This window comes from Balaenoptera physalus, assembly GCF_965194825.1.
Source record: "Balaenoptera physalus genome assembly, chromosome: 13".
Classification (NCBI taxonomy): Eukaryota; Metazoa; Chordata; class Mammalia; order Artiodactyla; family Balaenopteridae; genus Balaenoptera; species Balaenoptera physalus.
In genome coordinates, this window is record NC_138892.1 from 62,706,323 (window position 1) to 62,731,329 (window position 25,007).

General features: G+C 55.8%; 1 long non-coding RNA gene across 1 annotated transcript in view; it reads right to left on the bottom strand.

Annotated features, from left to right (window-relative positions):
- The window catches only part of LOC309640485, a 41,053-nt gene that overhangs the window by 4,178 nt on the left and 11,868 nt on the right, over positions 1-25,007 (bottom strand). Inside the window, exons 3-4 of the long non-coding RNA XR_014252264.1 lie at positions 2,985-3,119; positions 244-1,968 (exon numbers count right to left, since the gene is read on the bottom strand). This is a non-coding gene — a long non-coding RNA (uncharacterized lncRNA). The remainder of the gene's footprint in view (positions 1-243; positions 1,969-2,984; positions 3,120-25,007) is intronic.

A 25,007-nucleotide genomic window follows, 5' to 3' on the forward strand; every position in this document is an offset into this window, starting at 1 on the left:
GCTATCTTCTCAGGGTAGCCATCTGAACTTCCTCTCCACGTGAGGAAGGCAGGGGAGAGGGGCTTGTTCAGGGAACCCGGGGATCAGAACAGGAAGAAGAGATGTCTCAAGGACAGGAATCTTGGGGGTGAAGAAGGGCCTTTGAAGCCTCCGTGTCCTGGCTCACCCACTCACTGGAATGAGACCTCAAACAGAGCCTCACTTTTCTCACCTGTAAAATGAGCATACAGCTTCCCTACTTACCTAAAAGGGTGTTTGGGGATCTGACGAGATGGCTGGGTTCACTCCTACCAGGAATAGCACATGTCGTGCTTGAGCACTCCGAACCGTAAGAGCTCAACAAAGGTAAAGGATTATTAGTGACGTCGTTATTGTTATCACAGCAGATGTTATGGATTAAAAACAACCCACTAGTCGAGAGACTAAAATCAGGCAAATAGGCCTGAGGCTGGCTCTCTCAGGGCACAACACAGCCATGCCCCTGGGCTGGAAGACTAGAGACTTCCATTCAGAGTTTATCCATTCTCCTGAGGCCCCTGAGGGATGGGCTCCGCTCTCAAAGCTCAGAAGAGACGGTGGATAAACCCCATTCCTATTCAGGAAGGGCCTGGGAACTGAGACCAGCTCTCTTACTTATATCATCTTTGTTTTCTATTGTATTAGTTCTGAATTACTACTTATCTTTGTTTTCTATTCTGTTAATTTCTGAATTATGAATTTCTGAATACTAATTTGAATTTCTGAAACTGAATTCATAATATCTATAACATAAAAAATAACCTATTCGTTATTTCCTTTCTTCTACTTTCTTTGAATTTATTATTTTTATCAGTTTTTGACTTCTTGAGTTGAATCTTTAATTTTCCATCTTTCTTCTTTTTCAATATAAGATTGTCTAAAGACCATAAATTTCCTTTTATGTACTATTTTGACTGCTTCATATTAGCATTTTTTATTAGCATTTAGTTAAAATGATTTTATTCTTTGACTCATAAGCTGTTTAGAAAGCTCCCCACACAAGGGTCACGTATTTCACATTTACTGAGCACATACTTGGTCTGTGCCTGGCCCTGCTCTGGATGCTTAGGGAGACATTAAATCCAGCCAGCATTTATCTCTGTATCCTGGCCTCCCTAATCCTCTACTTTAGCCATGCTTCCATTGCCTACTTTTGTGCCTTTTATCCTCTAAACTCCTTGTGGGCAGGGATTGCACCCCATTACGTCCCCAGGGCCTTGCACAGTGCCTGACCCATGGCAGGTTTTCAATAAAGTAAAATTAATGAAAGAATGAATGAATGATGTACCTCCCCAACCGAGGTCTCCTAGCCTAAAAGTCCCATGAAGGGGAGGGCATATCTCCTCAGCCTTTGTGTCCCTGGTGCTAATGTAATGCCTGGCAAGTTGAGGGAGCACAGTTAGTGAACAAAGACAGAGAGAGAAGGGAGAGGGATAAAGAGAGAGAAAGAAGAGGAGTGCAGAGAGGGAGGGAGGGACGGAGGGAAGGGAAACAATGACTTCCCTACCCAAACAAGGATGCTCTCCTGCCCCTCTCCTGCCAGCGGAATATCCTGACTAGCTGCCGGGAAGGCTGGAGTCTGATTCCCCCTCCTCGTGCAAGCTCCCTCCTTCCTCCTCCTTCCCACTCCTGGCCTCCAGAGTGATTCAGTGAACACCTAGCCAAGGGGACAATCCCTGCTCTGAGTACAACAACAAAAATAAGCCCCTACCTGGGCTTGGCTCTTTCTTCTCCTTGGTCTCTGGTCCTCCCAACCACCTGTGAGATGGGCTGGACAGGTGTCATTAGCAGAGGCCCGGAGAGGCCTAGCACTGTAACTTTGGTCACCCAGCAGATAAGAGGCAGCATGTTGGTTCCCTGGAACCATTTTTCATCTGTAGACTACCTGCCACAGGGACAGTAAAATGGCCAAGCCCAGGAGGTGGTGAAGTGCAGACTGAAGGTCCCCACCTTCAAACACAAAGGGTGCTGGGGCTGAGTGGGTACCCAACAGCTGGTGCCCAGCCTGAGCCCCCAGGCACAGTGTGGAAGATCAGGGCTCAGGGGTCTTGGGCCAAGACTAAGTCAGTGCCCTGGTAGTTCCAGAGAAATCTTCCTCTAAGGGGTTCCCAGGGCCAGGGCCCAAGGCAGGCCCTGTGTGCTGGGAGCTGAACACACGACCTCCCTTCCTGCCTCTTCTGGTCTATGTAGGCCTGAAGAAAAACAGCTGGAGAGGAGGCAGTCCCTGTGTTTGGGAAGCTCCAGAGGCTGATGGTGGGAAACAGAAACAGAGAGACAGAACCAGAGATACCTGGGCAGAGCTCAAGACCTCAGCACTGGGGCCTGCAGAGCAGCTGGGGGACTTAGTCAAAGAGGGCTTCCTGGAGGAGGGGAGGGAGGTGGCTTGGGAGGAAGGGTTGTCTGGTCTGGCAAAGAAGAAAGCAGTGGGAATGGCCTGGGGGCAGGAGTGGAGCAGATTGCTCAGCCTCTGGCCTGGGCAGAGAGCAGGTTGCAAGTACCAGTAACCCCTGAAACCCCCACCAGGAGATAAGCCAACAGGGGCAGGCACTGTGCCTTATTCAACTGTGCCAAGCACACAGTCAGCGCTTACTAAATGCTGAATAAATGAATGACGGCATGAACGGCAGGTGACTGCAGCTACTGAGGGATGCAAGATTTACTCGTGAAGGACTTTTTGAGCACCTACTATGTGCTGCGCCCTGTGCTAGGTACAACAGGGAGGAATGGGGTAAAATGGGGTCCTTGCCCTCAAGGGGCTTCTGGCTTCTGGCCAGGATCCAACTCATGGTCCCCTGTCGTGGGGAACCCTCTGTTGTGGCCGACCACGTGACTGATCCCTGTGGGACCTTGGGCAACGCTGGAGTTGTTTCTCCATCTGCAAAATAAAGGAGTAGATGAGTGCTCCTGCAGATCCCTCAGGGTCAGCACCCTGACGGTCCCCTTCTGCTCATCCCCTGCATACTCACCTCAATTCCCTGGGCAACACGCCCTCCTTGCAGGCAGCAGTCAGAGGAATTGAGAAGTGGCCAGCAGAGCAAATCCTGCTTCTCGCTGTGTGGTCTTGGGCAAGCTCTGGGAGACAGAGTACCTGTCTCGTAGATCTGGTGTGAAGTTTTAAAGAGATGATGCATGATAAAAGAACTTAGCGCTGTGCCTGGCACATGCTAAACGCTTAAAAATAACAATAATAGCAAATATGCTAACTGTGGGAGCCTTTCCCCTTACCCCAATGGAGTTGGAACTTGGCCAGGAGTGGTTAGGCAAGATCTGCCCAGCCTCACTTGCATCTCCCTCCCCCCCCCCACCACCCCGCAAGGAGAGGCCAGGGCTCAGAGATCTGTTGCAGGGCGGCTGAGGATTAGAGAAGGGAAGGGAAGGGAAGGCGCCCAACCGTCCCGTTCCCGGCGGAAGCTGACCGCCCACATTCCGCTAGGGAAAGGTCAGCGCCCGCCCGACTTGCGCGCACCTCGGCAACCACTGCCCTCTGCCGGCCGCGGCGAGACCAGCACTTCTTAGGAGCCTGAGCCTGCAGAGGCTTTCGCTCCCCTGGGGAGGGTGAGGCGGGAAGCAGGGAGGGGGTATGCGCTTCCCAGCGCTGAATCCGTAACCCAGATCCCCGCACATTTAGCGCAAATCTCAGGCCTCAATGCTCAGAGGCCCAGGGCTGAGCCCTCAGAGCTGGGGCCACAGACTAAGCCATCTCCTCCCCCCACCGCCACGCCCCCGATCATCGCCCGCCCGCAGGGGCAGGCTCAGCACCTTTCACCGAGAGGCTGCCGCAGCCCACAGGCCTCAGAGACCCTGACCCCACCTGGAATACTCAGCCCCCAGGTGTGGCTCCTTCTCATTTGTCAAGCCAAGCATCACCTCCTCAGAGAGACCTGCCCGTCTAAAAGAGCCCTCACCCCCACTACCTGCACACTACTTTTTATTTTCTATTTCATTATTACCCTGTCCTGTGTTCCTCATAGCACTTAGCACAACCTGCTTTGTCTGTTGATTTTCCCTTCTTTAATGTATCAGCTGGGATCTGGTCAGGAAAAGAGAAACCAGGCTAGGCATTTCAAACAGAGAGGATTCAACGCAAGGAACTGAAAGTGTGGGTATTGAAGGTGTAAAGAACAAAGCAGGAAAGCAAGAGGTATTCTAGAGATTAGTAAACACTGAGGCAACGTCATCCCTAGGGCTGAAAAGGTGGCCTTACCCAAACCCAGGAGTCCCCAGGGGGCTGGTTCTTGCACATGGGGCAGGGAATGGATGGGTAAAACATTTTCCTTCTACTGGGAACAGTTGGGACTTAAAGACCGGGTAATTGCTCTGACGAGGTGGCCAAGGCCCATGTGGGCTTCCAGAAGGTGTACTGCACGTGCGTCCTGGTGGAGAATGTGTAACCCCTGCAAACCCCCTGCTGGAACCCTCTGTTCAGAAACACAGACATCTCCCAAAAATACACAAGTGAGACTACATCAAACTAAAAGGTTTCTGCACAGCAAAGGAAACCATCAAGAAAATGAAAAGGCAACCTACGGAATGGGAGAAAATATTTGCAAGTCATATCTTTGTTAAGGGGTTAATATCCAAACTATGTAAAGAACTCATATAACACAATAGCAAATAACAATAATGATTAATGACCTACTGTATAGCACAGGGAACTCTACTCAATACTCTGTAATGGCCTATGAGGGAAAAGAACCTAAAAAAGCGTGGATATATGTATACGTATAACAGATTCACTTTGCTGTACACCTGAAACTAACACAACATTGTAAATCAACTATACGCCAATAAAACGTTTTAAAACTAAATAACAATAATAATCCAATTTTAAAGTGAGCAGAGGAACTGAATAGACATTTTTCCAAAGAAGACATATAGACGGCCAACAGGCACATGAAAAGATGCTCAACATCACTCGTCATCACGGAAATGCAAATCAAAACCACAATGCGGTATCATCTCACACCTGTCTGAATGGCTATCATCAGAAAGACAAGAGGTAACAAGTGTTGGTGAGGATGTGAAGAAAAGGGAAACTTGTACACTGCTGGTGGGAATGTAAATTGGTGCAGTCACAATTGGTGTAAATTGGTGGAAAACAGTATGGAAGTTCCTCCAAAAATTAAAAATAGAACTACTATATGATCCACTTCTGGGTATTTAACTGAAGGAAACAAAATCACTATCTTGAAGAGATATCTGCAGTCCCATCTTTATTGCAGCCAAAATATGGAAATAACCTAAGTATCCAACTATGGATGCATGGATAAAGTTGTGGTATGTATACTACTCAGCCATAAAAAGAAGGAAATCTTGCCATCTGCAACGACATAGATGGACCTTGAGGATATTATGCTAAGTGAAAGAAGTCAGACAGAGAAAGGCAAATACTGTATGATCTCACTTACATGAGGAATCCAAGAAAAGCAGACTTACAGAAACAGAGAACAGATTGGTGGTTGTTAGAGATGGGGCGGGTAGTTGAGGAAAAAGGAAAGAGAGAAAGAAAGAAAGAAAAAAGGAAAGAAAGAGAAAGGGAGAGAGAGAGAAAGAAAGAAAGGGAAAAAGAAAGGGAGGAAGTGGGGAGGAATGAGAGAGAGAGAGAGAAGCAACACCTCCCCCACTTTGACTGGTATATTTTTGTATGATAATAATTTTTTTCAAAGAGAGAAACCTGCCTCTCCCTGTCCCAACTAAGGCACAAGAGTTTGGTGGATATTACCATAGCCACTCAACTTCTGTCCCAAAGAGAGCAAGAAAGAACCAGAACACTCCTGCCGTCTCTTCCTCCCCGCCCCCAGTCCTCCAGCCCTTGACAGGTTTATGGCAGTTGGGGCTCAGCTGAGGCCTAAAAGTCAGGGACCCCCGTGTCATCAGCCCCCATCACCAAGAGATGCGTGCCACTCAGAGCCAGCACTCAGCATTCCCTTGACAAATATTTATTGATGCCTACAGTGTACCAGGCATGTTTTAGGCTCTGGGGAGAGAGCATGAACAAATCTGCCCAAATCCCTGCTCACATGGAGTTTACATTCTCATGGGGAGAGACAGATAAGAAAGAAACGTGTTACAAAAGATATAGTTGGCCAGATGGCAATAATAAATGGTATGGAGAGAAATTAAGTGGCAGTGTGCATAGGGAATATTGGGGGTGGGGGGGAGCCACAAGAAAATTCAGGGAAAGCCTCACTGAGAAGGAGACATTTCATCAAAACCCAGACAGGAGTGAAGCAGAGAGCCACATGGATGCTTGGGGAAGAGCATTCTAGCAGAGGAAACAGCAAGGGCAAAGGCCCTGAGGCAGGATCCTGCCTGGCATGTCTGAGGACCTGCAAGGAGGCCAGTGTTGTAGCAGCAGCAGTGGAGGGACAAGGGGGAGAATGGGAGGAGACTGGTCAAGCTGGGGGCCAGGCTGTGCCCGGCCTCATGGGCATTACTGGACTCCAGCTTCAACTGAGGGAGACGGAGCGTTTGGGATGGAGAGTCAGATCCTGACTTCTGTGGTAAGAGGCAGAGGACCAGAGCAGAACAGTAAGATCTGGAATTTTCCCAGCCCAATATTTGACAAGAAATAAAAGAGAGAAAGAGCCTTCTCTGCCAGGCTTTCTTTTACCCCATAATGTCCATTTTGGAGAATCAAAGGACAAGCCGTAGGACACCTGCCGCCATTAGAGCCTAAGCTCCTGGAGGCAGGTGGCACCCTGTGTGACGTGCTCACCACTGCACCCAGAGGGTCTCACAAAAGGGCCTGGCATTCAGCGGGTACTCATTAAAGATCTGTGGAAGAAATGTGCAGACGTACCGTGAGGGAACCTCCGGAAACTTGTAATAGGCTCCGCGGCCAAGGTGTGTGTCAAGGATGGTGCTGGGCACCTAGCAGACATCGCCCCCTTTTCAGGAGAGCTTGAGTGCCTTGCCCAGGGTCACCCCAAGGCCGAACAGGAATCAGACGGCAAATCTGTCTGACTGCAGGGCCCTCGCCCCCTTCTCACTGCCACAGAGGCCCAGCACACCCTGTCAGGCCAGTGGGTCACTCCCATCTCCCTCTGGCTCGCCCAGGGCCCTCAAACACCAGCCCAGAAGGCTCCAGAGGGGGAGGGGGCGTCCCTTTGCCTGTCCCTCTGAGGGTGTGTGAGTCTACGGGTACGGGGGGTGGGGGTCTGACCCTCCGTGGAGAGGGTGTATTTCTGTCCCACTGGGAATCTGGCCCTCCTGGCGCAAGGTCGGTCCTCCGGATCCCACCTCCACCCGCCCTGCTGGTGGGACTGTACCTGTGTTTCACCCCCGCCCGGCCGGTTCCCATCCCCGCGGACCTGCCTCGCATCTCCATCCGCGGGCCCCGAGCGCCCCCAGCCGACCGCTGCTCCGCCTGCACGTCCACGGCCAGCAGGAGCCCGAGGGCGTCGGTGCAAAGGGCGGTGCAATGGGAAGTTCCCCGACACCAAGGAACCACAGGGGAGTCCCATCTTGGATTGAGGGGGGATTGCCTGCCACACGCAGTAAGGGGACAGGGGCACAGAACTCACAGATGCATCCTCCAGGCCCTGGGACTCTCCTGCAGGCTCCCTGGAGCATTTTCCGGGATACTGGGGATCTGAGCCTTGAGAGAGGTGGGTGGAGAAGGCCAGGGGGGAGGGGCAGGACCGGGGCTCCCGGGGCCAGACCACACTGGGTCCTCTGCCCCTGCCTGGGACTGAAGAAAACCCAGGCTGATCCCCACCCCCAGCCTTAATCCCTCTTATCCCCTGCGTCTTCCTCTTTTCCAACCCCTTGCCAATCATATCCCTCCCCAAAATGGCTTTCCTTCCAAATCCTCAGAAGTCCCAGTGCCATCAACAAGGCCATCGCACATCCCATCTTGGCACTGAGTCAGGAGCTTGAGAAGGGGACAGAAGGTGGGTGAGCAGGAGGGCAAGGTCAGCCTTTGGAGAGGACGACATATGCACAGGCTCACAGCTGTGTGCAGACGTGAACGCATGTACACAGCATGTGCACGTGTGCACACATGTGCACTCAAGTGCTGTATATGTGAACACATATGCACAGATATGCCGTGGGTACATATGTGAGTCACATGCTCACACACGAGCATTGCACGCACACCTCCATGCCTGGGCACAGGTATCCACACCTACAAGCAGGTGTCCTTAGATAAACACAGACTGATAACAGGTCTGCCATCAAAGCCCACATCTGCACACTTGGGTACACACACAGCCCTCAGTCGATACTCATGTGCACACACGTCTACACACACCTGGAGGAAAACTAGACTCTGGAGTCAGAAAGACCTCAGTTTGAACTCTGGCTTGGCTTTACCACTCTCTTGCTCCGTGATCTTTTGTGTGTGCAGCTTTTCAAAGCCTCAGTATCTCTGTCTATAAAGTGGGTAATAAGGGTGCCTGTCTATCGGGTTGTAAGGATTAAAGGAGCTAATGAATGGATCAGGCCCGACACGTAGTAAGCGCTCAGCAGTGGCAGCAGACAGACCCCCATCCTCAGGCCTGCGTGTGACGGTGACTATAGGGTAACCAGAAGGGTTCCCATCTAGGGATTGAGGCAAGGAGGCCCCCAGCACAGGCACATACGTGTGCACACACGCCGGGGCTGCTTTGTGTTCCTGCTGTTTGTGCAGGCTGCTTAGCTACGAGCTGCGCTGAGGAGCACGTGGGCCCACACGGGAGCCTGGCCCTCCCACCCCAGCCTGTTGGCACAGGGCCTGCCCAGGATTCATTCCTGCCTTCCTGCTGCCTTCCCTCTTCCTCTTGGCCACAGACAGTTGGGGTACGAAATGGAGGATTTAGGGAGCCACTCACCCTCCTATCCACCATAGGCTTTGCCCTGCCCACGGTGAGTTAGGGGTGCTGCAGGGGCCCTCCCTGAGACAGAGGGAGCCTGGGGTCCTCCTTGTGGCTCTCCAGCTTGCCTGACACCCCCTCTCCGTCTCCTCACAAGCCCAAGTCTGCTGAGACTATACACCTGGCGGGGTGAGAGGTGGCAGGCCCTGCCCCCACACACACACACATGCCCCCCCATGGCCTCCTGGGAAAAGGAAGCCGGCCAGTATCCCTGTGAGCTCCTTTCCCAAGGACTCTAAGTCCCCTCATGAAACCCCGCCCCCCAGGCCACTCCCGTGGCCACCCTAGTGCCCGGGGCCGGTAGGGAGAGGAGCTCCTTAACCTGGGTCCAGAGCAGAGAACAAGCTGGGCTCATAGGCTGGCTGTGAAGACCACACAGCAGGTCACCTCTTGAAAGTGTGCCTTTCCATCGCCAAACCCCCAAACTATCAGGCCCCAAAGGGATGACTGGGACTCTTCCCCTTGCCTGTCCTCACCCCCAGGTGGGCAGGAAGCACCTGGCAGGAACCGCTGCCATACTTCATGCAGTGACAGTGGCGTACATACTGCCACACTGCAGACAGTAAGAGCCCCTTTCTTTGGTAAACTGGCCCAAAGATAGCGGGTGCAACCTACCCAGGCCCTTCCCCTTCCAGGTCCCTTCAAAATAGGTCAGGGCCACCTCACACCTCAGGTGTAGGGTTGTATGACAGTAGCACAGGCATCCCAGGGGTGACACCCAGCCACAGAAGTGTAGCCAACCACCTTATTTTACAGATGGAGAGACTGAGGCCCAGAGAGAGGAAGGGCCTTGCTCTAGGCCCGCAGTGGAGCTGGGCCTCCGGACCCCTTGCCACCCTCTTTGGAGACAGCCAGGGCTCTAGCAAATCTCCCACTCAGAGTTTGTTCTGTGTCCTGGGACTGCCTAACTGGTCAGGTAGAAAGAGAAGGAGGGGATGCACACCCCCAAATCAGCTGATATTCTATTGAGAGGAGATGCAGGCTTAAGAAGGCTTCTTCCCAGGGCCTGGCCTTAGGGCTGACAGGAGTATCAGTGCCCAGACAGGGTCCCTTCTGGAATTCCAGGGGCCTAGAGCATGCCAGAATGAAGGGGTCACTGGTGTGACCACAAACAGGCCTGGGGTTGGAAAGGGGGACCCTGAACATATTCTGAGACCCACACCCTCTCCACCACTGCGGCTTTGCAGTTGTAAACCCCAAAAAATGTGGAGATAAGAAAACGGAAAAAGAGCACTGGACTGGGAATTAGGGGCTCTGGGTCTGGTCCTGTTTCTGTCACTAACTCATGGGGGGAAGTTGAGCTTCAGTTTACCCATCTGTCAACTGGCAATGGGATTTGTGCTCTCCCTGCTTCCACCACCCCACACTGCCAGAGCCTGCCCCTCTGCGATGGGATGGGGTGCAGGGGACCGTGAGGCCCCTCCCTGAGGAGTCTTGCCCCGGAGGAGCTGCCAGTCTGACTGGGGAGGTGGGCAGGGACGTTCTTTACTGTCCCCGGCCACTGTCCATGAGCCTCTCCTATGGGTCAGGGCTCACGACAGTACTGGGAGGTAGGGTCATCGCTCTCTTTTACAGATGAGCAAACTGAGCCCAGAGCCGGGACTCCAGCACAGCTCTGGCTGCCTCCAGCAGGACAAGGGGGAGGCCACCGGAGAAGGGTGGCCCAGGGCCCTAGCCACCCACCATCAGAGCAGGTGTGTCATGCCGCTGCGGGCAGGGGGTCCCCTGGGCCCGGAAACTCAGGAACTCGGGATCTGTGTCTCCCGCACCGTTCCGCGCCCACCCCCACGGCTCACGACGGGGACAGGACCCGGTGTGGCGCCAGGTCCCGGGGAGGGGCTCGGAAACCTGGTGTCCGCCCGCCCGCGGGTCGGCGTGCCTGGGCAGGGAAGCGGCTTGGGGCCGCCCGGGCCGGACGGGACACGACGCGGGCGGCGACGCCACATCTGAGCCCCGCCGCCTTCGGGGGCGCCCCGCCCGGGGCAGGGGAGGAGGAACTTCCCAAAGCCGGTCGGGCCCCGCCCCCTGCCGGCCGCCGCAGGTGGATGCAGGTCCGGGAGAAGGCGCCGCCTCTCAGGTCCCACTACCCCAGATCAGTCACTCATCAAACACTTCCTGCCTGGGGCTGAGGCTGGGGGTCCTGCAGAGGGGAAAGCCAGAGCCTGGTAGAGAGGCCTTGCCTTCTACCATCTTTGACCTGCCAAGCCTCTCAACCAGCCCGGCAACACCCAACACACCCTAGGCCACACCAGCGACACCCTCTGCACACCCCGCAGCCAGGCTGCAGAAGTGGCCTCCAGTTTCTGGACTCCCCTTGCCCAGAAAGTGGGCAGAGCTGGAGCCCCCTCTTCCTGACTCCGAGCTGCTCACACACCCTCCAAGCACACGTGTCATGCTACCCTTGATGTCCACCCCTCCTCCTGCCTACAACCCAGCCGGGAATGTCCACCCAGTCTTTGCCTGCCTGCTCTAAGACCCCTCAAATACCAACAGCAAAATGCTTATGTAGGGGCTTCCCTGGTGGCATAGTGGCTGAGAATCTGCCAGCCAGTGCAGGGGACACGGGTTCGAGCCCTGGTCTGGGAAGATCCCACATGCCGCGGAGCAACTGGGCCCGTGAGCCACAACTACTGAGCCTGCGCGTCCGGAGCCTGTGCTCTGCAACAAGAGAGGCCGCGATAATGAGAGGCCCGCGCACCGCCATGAAGAGTGGCCCCCACTTGCCACAACTAGAGAAAGCCCTCGCACAGAAACAAAGACCCAACACAGCCATAAATAAATAAATGCTTATGTAGCAATTACTATGGGCGAACACTGTTCTTCCTGCTTTATAAACATCATACATTTAACAAGCCTGCCCAGAACAAATGCTGCACCGCCCCTGCCACACACACACACACACACACACACACACACACACACACACACACACATATTTTGTGCCTGTCAGTAACTCCATGTTCCCAGGTCTGGGCTCATGTGGCTTTCCTATTCCCCCCCACCCCACCCCGTGCTGGCTGCTGTGCTTCAGAACATTGAGCACTGCCTGTCATTCCCTCCGCTGAAGCCCCCTCCCCCACCACTGTGCCCCGTCCTCAGGCAGCTCTGTGGGCAGCAGGCGCTGGGGAAGGAACAGAGACTCTAGTCCCAGCCACTATGCACTGCTGTGCTACCCAGGGCAGCACAGGATCCTCTCTACGCCTCAGGTTTCTGAGCTGCGGGAAGAGGTCATTTCTTAAGGCCACGTCAGACCCCATACCAATGTGGGGTTTTGTATACAGTAAGTGCTCACTAAATGCATGAACAGCTGTTCACAGATTGTGACCCTGCTCTCAGCCCTGCTTTGAGTCCAGGACCTGGGAAGAACCGTGCCCTCTGCCTCCCGTGCCCTGGCCTTCCTGGCTTCTAGAACTTCCTGATAGATCCTAGTCCAGGCCCAGAGGAGTCCATGACAGGAGGGGGTGATGATCTGTGAACAGGCCTGACAGTCTCCTCCTCCCTCTAACCCTCTTCAGGGCCTGGCACCAGCATACAGGCCAGAAGAGAAAGATAGTCCAAGTTCACATGTGTTCAGAATCCCCCATTAGAGCACCATGAACCAAAGGTCCCTGTGGGTTGGACCTACAGGGTCTACCCTGGAGTTTCCCATCTGTAAAATCAGGAAGATTCAGCTGACCATGGTTTTCAGCATGTACTTGAAGAGCTGCCCTTAACAAGCTCATAACACTTATTGAGCACCGACTGGTGACAGGCACTGCCCAAGGCACTGGAAAGACAGGCTGCTGCGGGACGCAGAGAAGATGCTGGCAACCAGCTCAGATGCAGAGGCAAGGACAGAACCTGAGGCAGCAGGTTCTCTTCCTGGAGAGGGGAGCATGCACAAGGTGTGGAAGGCGAGGGCAGGGCCAGCTGGCTGGGGAGCGGCAAGGAGAAGGGCATCCCTGTGGGAATTCAGAACGGAGCCTCGGGTTTCCGCAAACCCCACAGGTGGAGGACAGGAGACAGTCCTGACCTCCAACTCACTGTGGCCTGAGCGCCGGACAGTCACATCCTCCAGCGGACAGGACAAGAAAAGAGGGGGTTAAACACACAGCAGAAGAGACCAGAGCCAGGCACCAGGCAGATCTTCCTGCTAGAACTGTCTGAATTCCAAACTGGCAAGAGACTGAGGGGTTCCCTGATGCCCAGGGCTTTCAAGAAGGGGTGTCACCAAGAGGCTTCAGGAGGGTCCTTTCTTTAGAGGGCTGGGGGCAGACCTCTCAGGGCCACTCCACGCAGGGGAGGCTGGGAATAGGACAGCAAGTTTCAGCCATCCTCACATGTCTGGCCTTGTTTTCTTCACACAACAGAAGTTACTTCGTCAGCTTCCTGGAAAACCTCTGTGCAATCACTGATGGAGAAGCCCTGCCCCAGGCCTCTCTCTCTCTCTCTCTCTCTCTCTCCCTCCACCCTCTGTTCTGACGCAGGAGCACAGACCCGACCGCTCCCAGCACAGGCTTGGGACCTGGCCCTCACCCTGTCCTCTCCCAGCTGGGCCATCAAGATGCACTCACCAGCACAAAACCCAATGCACCCCCAGGCCCAGGCCCAGGCCCAGCCAGATGGGGAGGCAGCGGGGAGAGCACACAGCCTGTGCCCAGGAAACGGGGCGGGGCTGGGGGTCAGGAGTCCCGGGCTCTAGTCCCGGCTCTGGGCCTCAGTTCCCCAAGCTGCACAGTGAGGGGCTGAACTAGATAATATCCAAGGATACTCCCAGCTCCAACTGTTCTAGGACCAACAGGAAGACACAGTCCCTTCCTTCACTGCGCCCACAAGGAGGCCAGGGCCAGAGCAGGGGCTGCTTCCAGACTCTACCCCCACCACGCTGTGTAACCTCTCTGTTGAACTCACTTGCCAAAGTGTCCTGGCAGAGGGGCTGTTGCTAGGGTCAAATGAGATAATGCTGGAAAACTGCACTGGGAGCATGGAGTCGGCACTCTCACCTTTCGTCTCCAGGGTGAAATTCCAAGATGGTGCATCTGGCACACACAGGGTGACCGGCACAGGAAGATACAAAACACATTGTACTCAAGGGCTGGGGAGAGTATGGCCAGGAGGTAGGCTGGGGGCTTCCAGGGAAGGTCTGCTTCTCAAGGGAGGCTCTGGTCGGGAGCTGGAGATGCGAGCATTACAGACAGGGAGACGGGTTTAAGGAGGGGGCACCTGCTTCCTCAGGCCGTCTCCACCGAGCCCCCTCGCTGGGAATTAGGCAGGCTGAGCCAGACCACCCCACCTGGAGAACTGACCAGGAGAACTGCCCTGCGACCCCAGCTCCCTTGAACAGAGAGGGCGGCCCTTGCCAAGGGAGCCCAGCAAAGGCTCCTGGGCTTGGAGAAGGGAGCCAGGGCTGTGTGGTGTGGCCTTGGCCTGTTAAGAGTCTATAAGTGAAGGGACACTCCATGGGGCTTAAGATCCTTGGGGGAATTCACGACCCCTAGCCCACCTCCCTAAATGTGCAGAGGAGGAAACTGAGACTTGGAAAGGAGAGCTCACTTAGCCAAGGTCACACAGCAGCGAGCTCCCTCTCTGAGCCCTGACTGTCTTTTCTGCCTCCCAGGTGGGGAGGGCCAGGCCTCCCCGACTCCAGGTGCCCTTACCCGGGTCTGGGGCAGGTGTCAGTGTCTCCATGGAGACCGGGGGTGGGGGGCATTGTTGGGCTCAAGGCCAGGACTGGGATACTGCAGAAGCCAGCTTCTTCCTGAAAAGGGCGGGGAGGCCCGAAAGCAGGGAGATAGCCTGGCCTCCACCTGGCAGACAGCATTTGTTACCTTGTAAGGTACTTTCTCTTCTCCTTCAAACAGCTTCTGACCGAACTAGGTGGGGCTGTGTGTGGAGGAGGCGAGGCTTGTTCTTGGAGCTGCGCCTACTTACCCACCCAAGGACACCTGAATAGCCCTCCCTGGGAGCAGCAGGGTCCAGAGCAGCCCCCTAGCCTGTCAGAGAAAGGCAAACAACATACAGGCACGTCTGAGGACCCAAGCCTGGCCTGGGAACCACGATCCCTGGGTTCCCACCCTCGCCCCTCTGGGAGGGGTTGTCTACCTGCGCTTAACCTGCGCTGCTTCCCCCTCACCTCTGATTTACAGCCAATCTGGCTCTCCTGCCCTCTCACACTCACACCCAGACATACACACAGCACCTGCAGGGGGAGGTGGGGGGCAGGAGGCAGGAGGCTGTGTGGAAACCGCACTTGCTATCCTTCCCTGAGGGCAGTGAGGCCTGGTTCCCCAAGGAGGGAGCTGCCCATCAGGGTCCCAGGGCCTCCTGCCTCTTGCCCAGAGGAAGCAGGCTGGGCACTGCCCGGGAGTCCAGCAGGGCCATGTCTGTCTCCGTCTTCGGAGGCATGGAGGGATCCAGGACCCAGGGCCGGTGGCCGGGAGGGGCAACAGGGTCGCTCACTCACCGGACCCTGTGGGGCCCCTGCCTGACTCTGAGTGAGGAGTGGTGTCCGGGGGTCCCAGTGACAAACTGGACTGAAGTGGAGGACCGGGGCCAGGCCACCATCACTGATGTCCCACACCTGGCACAGGGCAGGCCACACTGAACACCTGATGAGGGGCTTTAAGGCCGGCTGGTCACTCACTAGCTATGTGACTTTGGGCAACTATGAGCCTCCTTAAGCCCTGGTTCTGCCTCTGTAAAGTGGGAGTGATAGTTTCCTCCTCCCGGAGTTTGGGTTGACAGTTTGGACAGTAGCACATGATGGCCTGCAAATGGCCTTTACTGGGCAGCTGAGGAAGGCTCAGTATGCTCCCCAGGGTCTCTGGCTGTGTCTGTGGACACCAAACCATTTCAGCCCCTCCAGGCCCTAACCGGAGGGAGCTCCAGGGGTACAGGGCACTTGGTCACCGAGGAACACCTCAGGAGGGGCTCACAGCACCACCGGGGAAAAAGCACTGAGGACAGGGCCCATGCCAGGCAGGCCCCTCTGCCCCCAGGTCGGCATGTCCTGGCCCCAGTGCCATCTGTGCACACAACTGTGTGTGTGTGTGTGTCCAAAGTGCCGCCAGGCCCCCTGGGCCACACCCTGGTGACTCAGGGCTATGGCATGCACCCTGCCCAGCCAGTGGGAAAACAAAGCCACCAACTCAGGGCCTCGGCATCCGGGCTGAGTCACACGCAAACACACCCAGCCAGGTGCCCCCATGCCTCCCAGGCTGGTCCCACCCCAAGGGATCTGCAGTGGAGAGCAGAGGCAGCCTCTCACACTGACGAGGGAGGGAGGGAGGGGGGTTGGCGTCAGGGGTTAGGGTTAGGGGTATGCCCGGGCGCAGCTGACTGACAGGCGCCTGACTGACAGACAGGTCTCGGGTCTAGACCAGGACCATCAGCCCACCTCTGGGCCCCCAGACTTCACTCACCCCAGGCAGCAGAGTCACAGGCCTGACCCTGGGACCCCAAGTCTGGCCCTGAAATGTGTGGGAATTGTGACAAGGTGAGACGGCCAGGCCTTCCAACTACCACTCTGGTTAAGGCCAGGTGAGGAGTGGTTTCCCCACCTGAGCCTGGGAGCCAGGGTGGTCAGGAGAGGGGCCAGGGCTCACCCTGATAAGACCCTCCATCTCCCTGACCACCAGTAGCTCAAAGAAGGAGCAGAGGTTCCCAGACAAGTGTCCAGAGTGAGAGAAGACGCCCAGGCAGGAGAGCAGGAGAGCAGGGAGCAGGTGGGTGGCCTTCACTGGCAGGCAGGAGCCCCAAACCCCAGGCCAGCCCAGTGTGGCATGGGGCCCCTGCTTCAGCTAATACCCAGGCCCTAGAGAGTCCAGGGCTCAGCTGCAGAATGCCACGTCCTTGGGTCCCCGCCTGAGCACAGACGGTGGAGGGGGTCCTGCCACCATCTGGGGCCAGAGCATCCAGTCTCCAGCCGAGGCCTTAGCTGAGAGCAGCCCACCAAAAAGGGAGAGGACAGACCCAGCAGGACACCACAGGGCAGACAACCAGATCCCTAAGACCCTCAACCAGCTGCGACCATGCCCGACCCTAACACGGAAACCCTGACCCCAACCCAACCCAAACTAACCCCAAACTGTGCACGACGCTCACCTGGGCTTGCCCCACCCCCATCCTGAACCCATAGCCAGATCTGACACTGCACTAACCCCAACCCTAAGGCCAAGTCTGAACTGTACCCAACCTTACCCTGAATCAACTTCACTCCAAACCTGGGTGCTTCCCTATGCCCAAACCTTACCCCATTCGCAAAACTCAGCCCTAAAGCAATCCCATCCCAAACCCCAGCTCTGACCTGCACCCACTCTCAGACTTTTGCCCAAAATTCCAGTGTCAGCCCAACTGCAGCCCCAAACCTACAACATTCCTCCAAACGCTGCCTTCCCAGGCCCTCCCTTAATCCTAACCCGTATTCCACATCCCAGTAGACCCCACGCCCTGTCTCTACTCTCACCACCGACCCTACCCCAAGATCCCCAAACCCCAAGCTCCCCACAAGCCCACTTCTACCCCACCTGCCCCCATTGAGCCCACCCTGTGTCCATTTTCTGACCATCAGAGACCTCTGCTGAGCCCTGGAGTGTCAGGTGGGGCATAGATCCAGGGTAGTGGGTCAGGTCCCACATGCCCAGGCTGCGAGTCGAGGTAAAAGGGCAGGGGCTGTGGACAGGACGTGCCCCCAGTAAGAACGGCAAGCACTCTGCCAGTACCATGAGCCCTGCACCCAGTGGCCCCATGTGAGGACTTGTATGGGGTGGGGAGGGTGTCATTCAGACTCTGGGCCTGCGCTAGCATGCCTGTCCTACCAGCTGAGGTGGGAGTTCCACTCAGGGCAGTCCAGGGGCCCACTGTGCCCACCCGGCCCAGAAACCCACCGCAGTACAGCCCCCAGCCCACTCCTCTACCCCAGACCCTGGGGTACCCACACCTCGGGGGAGGGAGTCAAACCCAGGTCCCTGAGACTTGTGCCAGCACTCCCCAGGGGGCCCCAGCACCCCTACCCCCTGTCCCTGGTCTATAGGCCCAGTAGGCTGAGCTCGAGGCCCTCCCTCTGCAGTCTGGGGGAGAGGGAGCAGGGTTGCCTGGCTGGTGTCAGCCGCTACCTCCTGCCCCCAGGCCCAGGCTGCATTCCCAGCAAGCCAGGACCTGCCACTGGGTAAACAAGCCGCGCTCAGCACCCTCTTCCGCTGTCCTCCCAGACTCCAAGGTAGCTGCTGCAGCCAGATGAGAAGGTCTCTCCCTCCGCTCTAGCCTGGGGGCTTCATGCTGCAGTTTCTGTCACGAGACTCCCCAGGACTCCTCTCAAGCAGGCCCAAGCACCCCAAACTCCTCAGGCCGCCACAGCCTTCTCTCACCCACTCAGCCCTGCACCCCAGAGACCCTGCACCCATGGCAGCAGCATGATCCTGAGTGGGTCCCTTCCTTAGCCTGCCACTCTCTGTCAGAAGACCTGGCCCTTAGTGGGACAGTCAGGAGCTGCGGCTCCATGCCCCCCACCATAGCAGGCAAGGGAGACCCTGAGAGGTCGTAACTCATCACACCTCACGTAGGAGGGTTAGGGGGTAAATTGCCTTGCCCCACCTCAGGCCTCAGCCAGTCCAGGGCTCGCTCCAGAAGCCTGGATAAGCGTACGGGGCCTCTGGAAGCAGTGGGAGCTAGAAGACGCAGGGAACGCAGGGATGGGGAAGGCAGGACCAGGCCCCCGGGACAGCGCCTCCCCAGACCTCGGCCCTGGAAGTTCTTGCAGTCATCCAACCTGATTCCCTACAACGCAGTCCAAGGGGAGAAGGAGCTTTTCCTCCTCTCCGTCACTCTGGGCACCAGTCAGGTCTGGACCCAGGCGCCTCTGGCCTGGTGCCCACTCTTCCCCACCCCTGCTGCTCTCACTGGTCCTGACCCTGCCGCTCCCATGCTTAGCAGAGGGACCCAGCCCTCCCTCGTCCGGGGGTCCGGGCTGCCCAGAGTCTCCCCACAGCTCCACTGCTGCCCGTGGAATTCACGGCAGGACTCCCACAGAGTGTCAACCCACCCATCCCAGCAACCAGACCCCTGCTGCTCTCCACCTGCCCCTGCCCGGGCCACGCTGGCCCCTTACGCTCTCCAGAGAGGCCGTGCGGTGTCAGCCTCCTGGCTTCGCTCAGCTGCCCCACAGCCTGGAAAGCCCTCCCCTCCACTTCCACACAGGAAGCAAACCCTATCTGTCCCTCAAGCACCAGCTCAAAGGCAGCCAGGACTCCTCTCAAGCAGGCCCATCTCCTGCCTGCCGCGCCAGGGATGGAGAGCTGTGGCCGGATGGTCTGTGCCCTTGGGAAGCAGGAGATCAGGGGTGGCAAAGACCCATCACAAAGCTGCAGGACAGGGGAGGTGGACGTGCCCTCAGAGACAGAGCACAGTGGTCTGGGCCTGGGCTTCCCGGGAGGGGACTCCTCTTGGCGGAGATGGGGCTGTGATTTCACGGTGGTCTTGTCTGACACCTCCATCCCTCCGCAACCGGCTTCAGGCCACTGGGTGGCAGCTGGGGGCTAGTGCTTCCCACCTGGAGCTCCAGCACTCACGACAGTTTTGTGACATTGATGTTACTGTCCCCATTTTACTTACTGGGACACTGAGGCTACAACAAGGTAAGACTGCCTACGTGGCAGAGTGGGAATTAGATCTCAAAGCCCACCCTCCAAAGAACTAAAGACTTGCCACAAGTGGGTGTGAAGGTAGGGTCCCCTGGGGAAGGGCCAGGAGGGTGGCAGAGCCAAGGCCAGACTTTCACCTAAGTCGTTGAAACCCTACAGCAGGGTCCCCGGGCCCGGGGGAGCAGCCAGTACCCCAGGGCACCTCCACAGCCGGTAAGCGACTGATGCCCTGCCCGCTCCCCCCACATTCCAAGTGTCGTGAGCAAACCCAGCACCGCAGTCCGTGCACCGAGGAACGCACCCACACACCTCAAACCCGCCCCCGCTTCCGCCCCCACTGTCCACATGCAGACCAACCAGACCGGCTGCGCCGCCACCGAGAGAGGCTCCAGAGTCTCCCCGCCCCCACTCGGAGCCGGCGTGAAAATATTCCGTGGCGCACTAGCGCCCCCAGCTGACCATTGTGGGACAGGCAGGGCACAGGGACCCAATCCTGGCACCAGGCCAGAAGGAGGAGTCCTGCGTGCCCCAGGATCCCTGCCCGCCCACCATTCCTCGACCTCCCTGAGCGCCCAGGGTCAAGTCGGAGGGGGTGAGCCAGGAGCAGAGGAGAGGAAAGGGCGGGCCTGGGGACCGCATTAGCACAAACATGGAGGGGAGAACAGCAGGGCCTGAGGCTGATGGGTGGCTGGAGTGTGGGTTTCTGCCTTGGACTTGGTGATGGATCAGGCCCGGGCTGGAGAAGGGACAGTCGAATGGGCCTCCCAGATTTCTGGCACCGGCTGGATGACGATCAGAGCTACAGGTGAGAACAGGTCTGGGACAGTGGCTGAAGGACTTGTCTTGGTCATGTAGGCCTTGAGGGACCTGAGCGACATCCTGTGGAGACCAGCAGGAAGTGGGCTGGAGAGTCTGTGGACATGGCAGGGAGGCAGGGACATTCATTACAGCGCTGGTCCCCTCTCTGGCTTCTGACCCATCCTTGGGCAAGTCTCTCAGTGGGTTTGGTGTGGATTAGCTGCTCCTAGGGTCCCTTCCTGTTCTTGTACTTGTCATTACCTGCCCAGCCTCGCTCTGCCTGGGCCTCAGTCCCCTGCAGAGCCCACCTAAGAACACACTGAGGACACAGATAGTATTAACTCCATTTATTGAGCACTTACTAAGTGCTAGGCACTGCGCTAGGTGGCCTCACCAGCCTGGGGGTAAAAACTGGCCACTTTGACATCAGTGCCCAGATCAGAGGGGCTCCTGGGCCCCACCCATGTGGCCCCCACCCATGTGGCCCCCCAGGTACTTCCAGGGCCCCCAGGGATGCTGCCTTGCCCACAGACAGGCACATGTAAAGGCACCCTGCCTCAGTGGCACTACGTTCTAGATGCTGCAATACCACCGTGGGCAAGCCTGATCCCTCCCTTCATGGAGCTCACATTCCATTCGGGGGGAAAAGAACAGTAAACAAATATGTACAACATTGTTGGAGTCACTTCATGGGTGTGAAACCCACGCAGTCACCCAGGGCCCCACACTTGGTTTAATGCTCTGCTGCCACTGTCTTGGAATTCTCAATAATTTTTTAACAAGGTGCCCACGTGTTCCTTTTGCATTGAGCCTGCAAATTACGTAAGCAGTCCTAAACATAGTATGTTCGATGGTCGTTGCCATGGAGAAAAATGAAACAGGAAAAGGGAATGGGGGTGACAAGGAGGAGGGATGATAAATTTAAATAAGGTTTCATCCAAAAGCGATGGTTAGTCAAGACTTGGATGAGGTAGACAAGACAGAGGCAGCCAAACGGCTGTCTGGCTGAGGACAGGGCAAGGGCGGAGGGCAGAGGTGGGACGTGGCTGGGGTGTGAGGAGAGGCAGGAGGCCAGGGTGGCCAGAGAGAGGTGATGGAGAGAGGGCTGCTAGGAGGTGAGGCCCGAGAGGCCCCCGGGCTAGTCACTCAGGACTTGGCTTTACTGTGAGAGACAGGAAGATACAGGAGACTGGTGACCAGGGTGCTGACGTGATCTGACTTGAGGACGTACCAAGAGCCTCCTGCTGCCACGTAGAGGAAAGCCTGCGGGGCAAGGGCAGAAGCAGGAGACCACTCTAACACTTTACTGGGATCCCCGTTACTTTTCTGTGTCCCCAGTAGACCTGATGGACTAGGGGTGGGGAAGGGGAGTAGAGGCCTCAGGGCTGATGCCCAGGTGTCTGGTGTGGGCAACCAGGTGGGCAGAGGAGCCATTCCACAAACCAAGACGGGGACCATCACAAGAGAGCAGGGCCAGTGGGGAGATGAGAGGCCATGGTTGCAACTTTCACCTCCGAAGCTGACCTCAGGCCCAGCCGGGGTCAGGGGTCCACCCACAGACACCCACCCCCCACCCACCCTCGAGCTCATCTGTTCCTAGATGCTGTGGGGAGTATAAAAACCTGGCCCTGCCCCTCCCTTCTCTCCCCTCTCCCTGACCCCTCCCACCCTTGACGAGGGAGCTTCTCTTGTTCGTCTCGGACCTCCCCAGCCCTTCCTGTCTCTCTTACAACCTCCGGGAGGTGAGGGCTCCAGCAATAGTTAATTTGCATTTCACTTCGATACGTGACCAGCAGGCAGGGCCACCAAGTCCAGCCTTCAACCAGGGTCCCCTCTGCTGCATCCTGTGTAGCAGGTGCCCTCTGCTTTCATATCTCCAGGGCCCAGGAGCTCACTCTCTCACCAGGAAGCCCAGCCCATGCTTGGACAGCTCAACCAGCCACCATTCACCTCCCTGTTAGTCCCTGCCTGGTCTTCTCTGAAGCCACGTGGAACACAGCGGCTCCCTCTTCCATGAGATGCGGGCAGGGGGAGACAGAAATGGCTTACTAAGCACCTGCTCTGTGCCAGGCACTTGGGGTGCAGAGGCAAGCAGCGTGCTCGGTTCCTTGCCCTTAGGTCACGTGACAAGTCCCTGCAATACAAACTGAAAAGGAAAAGAACAGCGAATTTTATCGAGCACTTACTATGTGCCAGACAATGTTCCAGTGCACTTTATGTGTAATAAAATCATTTAGTTGTCCCAAAAGCCCTCAAAGCTGGGCTCTGTTAATTATATTCACCTATGCATTGGCCCAAAGTCCTGCAGACACTATGGTGAACCAGAGTTCACGCTCAGAGGAGCAGGCTGCCGGAGTTAGCAACTAACTGCCTGTTTTAAGTGCTGGCCAGAGTTTTGCTTCTCAGTTTAAAGGGCTTCTCTCTTCCATCATCTCCAAAATACAAAATGCCTCTTCTCCCCAGAATGGCCCGCGCAGGTGGGAAGGGGCACAGTCCTCTGGCGCCATCTAGGGGCAGAGACATGCATTGCAGAGGTTTAAGTGCCGCCGTGGTGGGCGCCCCCGCCTGGTAGGGACCCAGAAGGACTAACTGCAAAAAAACATCCTATTAGGACGTCAGGCACCGCCCACCTCCCACCACGTGGGTGTGGTTCAGCACTGTAATGATGACTGCACACCTGCTTCATCTAGTTGCCAATCAGAAGACGGCTGCCTGCAGAACTGTGTCCCTAAAACGTTATTGTTTCTTTGGAGGGGGGGGGGGTCCCAAGCCCTTTTTTTATGAACACAGGTGACTTTAAGTTCTGCAATCTGATGCTCTGACAGACGGCTTCATACAGTCCCTGAGCACTGTTAGATTGTCCCTGATTCTGGAGTTAGGTTGACTTGAAACAGAGACCTTACTGGGGGATGCATGTAAGGGGGTATCGCTCACAATACTGGCAACATCCTTTTCCTTAGGATGGGGGTGGGTACATGGATATTCATTTTATTATTTGTTAAACTTTGTCTATAAATTTTTATAGATATGAAATATTTTATTTAAAACGTATTAATTCTTTTAGACAAACTTCCCAATGTTTGAAACCAACTCTATTATCGCCCAGTTGTACCCACAATGAACCACAGTGAAACAACCCTGGAGGCAGGCCCCCAGGGAAATCTCAGTTTCTGACCCCACGCCAGCCACCCAGAGAATAAAACCAAGCCCCGAGGCCAGGAAGCTGCATGCAGCTCTATCCTGAAAACTCTGCCCCTTGAGCTACCGAAGCTTAATGTGCAAGAACTACAACGGGTGTTTCACTCATTTGACAAATAGTTAGTAAGCACTTACGATGAGATAAACACTGTGTGAGGTGCTGGGAATCCAAAAGTGAGCTAGGCATGGCTCCTTCCAGCAAAGAGGTGACCCTTTCGGAAATGAGTTCTGACCATAAACAACAACAGGACAAGATGGGGAGTGGGAGGTGCCATAAGAGGGAAGGGGGGGGTACAAAATGATCACTTCTATCTTGGAAAATCTGGGAAGGCTGCCAGGAGGAAGAGGCATAGAGCTGGGCCTTTAAGAGCACTAGAGGTTGGCTGCTGGAAGGAAGAGAGTCATTCCAGAAGGAGGGAAGAGGGTCAGGAAAAGCCCAGAGGGAAAGGATCCAGGGGTAGGTTTAGGGAACAGCAAGAAAAAGATGGATTTTAGAAAAAGAATCCTGGATTCTCAGGCGGGACAGGTAGTTTGGTTTTCCATAGTGGCAGGCCTGGAGTGGGTCTAGACTTGACTCAGGAGGAGTAGGGAGCCATGGCAGGTGTTTGAGCAGGAGAGTGCCCCATCAGAGTTGCAGCTGTGTGCTAGGTGCTCGGAGCAGGGAGCAACTGAAGCTGACCAGTGAGCTGGCGGCGTAGGCCTGTGCTGGGAGGGGCGAGCAGAGGGAGAAAGGATTGCCCCTTCGGGTCTGTCTCTGTCAGTGAGTCTGTGCAGGGTCAGGAGTCATGTGGCCGACCCTCCCGCCCACCCAGCCGACCAGAGGAGGTGGGAGTTAACCAGCCCAAAGCAGTGTGTGCATAGCACCCACTGGGCCCTGAGGGGCCACAAGAGATGCAGGACAAGAAGCCCAAGCCCACCCATAAGAGCCAGGGGCAGCTCCCTGGAAAGTTGCCTCTACGAGGTGGAGCTTTTAGGAGCCCACTGAGCCCTTTCCTCCCACCAGAAAAATCCCCCCCCCCCCACCCATCTACTCGCTAAGGACTGGTCTCACCACAAGAGATGCATTGCTTAGATCCAAACTTTAGTCCTTGTAGTAGATTGAATGGTGGCCCCCAAAAGATATGCCCACGTCCCAGAATCTGTGAATATGACCTTATTTGGCAAAAGTGTCTTTGCAGATATAATTAAGGATCTTAAAGTGAGATCATCCTGGATTATCCAGGTGGACCCTAAATCCAACAACAACTGTCCTGATAAGATACAGAAGAGAAGGGCCTTCCCTAGAGGTCCAGTGGTTATGACTTTGTGCTTCCACTGCAGGGGGCACAGGTTCGATCCCTGGTTGGGGAACTAAGATCCCACATACTGCGTGGCACAAAAATAAAAAATAAAATAAAAATTAAACAAAAAAAAAGTTTTTTAAAGTTTCAGAAAAGGAGGCATGGATACATAGAGAAGGAGAAGGTGATATGAAAGCAGAAGCAGAGATCGAAGCAATGCAACCAGAAGCCAGCTGTTA